Below are 2,006 nucleotides of genomic sequence, written 5' to 3' on the forward strand. Positions count from 1 at the left end.
TTGCTGCTCCTGAGCTCAACATGTCTAAAGCAAGGAACAAGTCACTTTGGAAAAGCCCATGTCTCTCCACCGGCCTGAGGAGAAGCTGGCCATGACCCAGGGACCTGCCAACAGCGATGTGGACTGATGTTGCCCTCGGAGCCCCGCAGCTTTCCTGCTCTAAACCATCCTCTCCCTTGGGTGCATCCCGGGCGTGCAGTGTCCTGCCTAATTGCTCTGTCCCTGTGTGTGACAACACTGTGGGGCCCATCCCTCACAGAGCAAGCCTAGCCTGATGCGAGTCCTGCACGTGGGACCATATCCCCTGCGCGTAGGGGCCCTAGCATGCGACCAGAGGGAAACCCACATGCAGGTACCTCCCTCCCCCAGTACGACCCACAGCAGGGGTGCTCTCCATCACAGGGGCAGCACCAGGCACTCCTGCTGGTTTACAAGGAAAAACAAACAACAGACAGAAAGGAAAATGTGCGTACTGTATCACAGATCTACAGCTCCCCTCCCTCCACACGCGGTGATGGTGTCCCTGGCCAGGGAACAGCCTACAAAGGAGAGCTCAAACCCATGTGGTGCTTAAAGGACATTCAGTGAAGAGGAATTCGAGTCCACCCTGGCAGAAGCAGATGGGCTGGCGTCGGCCCTTCAGTGACGAGAGGGGGCCTGGGCTCCCCCGGGCAGTTTGTTCTGCCCAGGATGCTGCTTCCACCATGGGGCTAGGGCTGCATCTTCGAAGGGCAGCAGACGGGGCTGCGCCAGGCTCTGTCCCTGCAGCAGGTGTGCAGGGTCCTGCAGAGCTGCGTGGGGCTGGAGGAGGATCCCTCTTTAGGTTCCTCTGGGGGCGTGGGGGCGATACTCGTGGAGCAGATGCCCCCAGGGAGACCCTGTCTGCATGGCTCTCTGCTCCTTCTGCCCTGGCGTCTCTCTGGCCTCAGTCCTGGGTGGGTAGAGGGATGTGGTCACATCCCTGCACGGCACAGATCCGAGCAAATCCCCTGCCTCTTGCCTGCCAGTCCCGGCCACGTCTGCACAAGGTGCAGCAAACGCCAGCCACGACCTCCCTGCCCGTGCAACATGCTGCTGCAAACCCTCCTTCCTTCCTGCCCCCCTCCGCCGCGGCTCTGCGGCTGCCTGGCCCCTTCCCTCCCACTCACCCTCCTCCAGCCTCCCCCGGGGCTGGCAGCCCCCAGGGTGCCCCAGGCTGGGGAGACAGGCAAGGTCCCAAAAACCACCAGCCTTGCACAGCGCCATGCTGCACAGCCATGGCGTCTGCCTCCTGTTCCTCCCGGGTGGACATCGCCAGCAGCTGCCCTGGCATGCAGGCTCTGCCAGGCGCTTTCGCGGGGGCCGGGGGGCGGATTTCATCTGCTGCCCAGGACGCGGGTGCCCACGCACCCGTCCCTCCATCTTCCCCCTGCTTCTTTCTCCGTCTCTGGGGAAGGGCAGCCAGGCTGCTGGCCTCCTGCCCGGGGCCTCCGCAGGGCCCTGGGGAGAGGCGCCGCGATTCCCGGGGCCGCAGGCAGCCTGGAGGAGCGGCTCAGCCCGGCGCCACCTCCCCGGAGAGAGCGAGCCCAGAGCCCCCGGGGAATCGGGGGGCAGCCCCCGCCCTCTCCTCCGACAGCCGCAGACCCCGTGTGGGTGGAGGGGGAAGCGCCAAGGCCCGGCCGCCCACTCAGGGTCCTCGGCGCGGACGAAGCCTGACATGGCGGCGCCCACCCGCCCCCGGGGGGTGACGCGGGGGACGGAAGGGGGGGGGGGGGAGCGCGCACGCACGCACGCAGCACGCACGCGCCCGCACGAGGGTTGTGAGGCGGGGGGGGGGCAAGAGGACGGGACGTTCCGCGCAGGCGCAGAGGCGCGTCCGCCCGCCCGCCCGCCGCCGGCGCAGCCGCCCCCGCTCCCGCTCCGCCGCCGCCGCGGCCCCCGCCCCGCCCGCCCCCTCCACCGCCGCCGCCGGTCCGCGGCGCGCCTGCTCGCCCCTGGCCGTGGCCGTGCCCGCGGCCGCGCGGGGC

The sequence above is a fragment of the Rissa tridactyla genome, chromosome 6 (assembly GCF_028500815.1).
Source record: "Rissa tridactyla isolate bRisTri1 chromosome 6, bRisTri1.patW.cur.20221130, whole genome shotgun sequence".
Taxonomy (NCBI): Eukaryota; Metazoa; Chordata; class Aves; order Charadriiformes; family Laridae; genus Rissa; species Rissa tridactyla.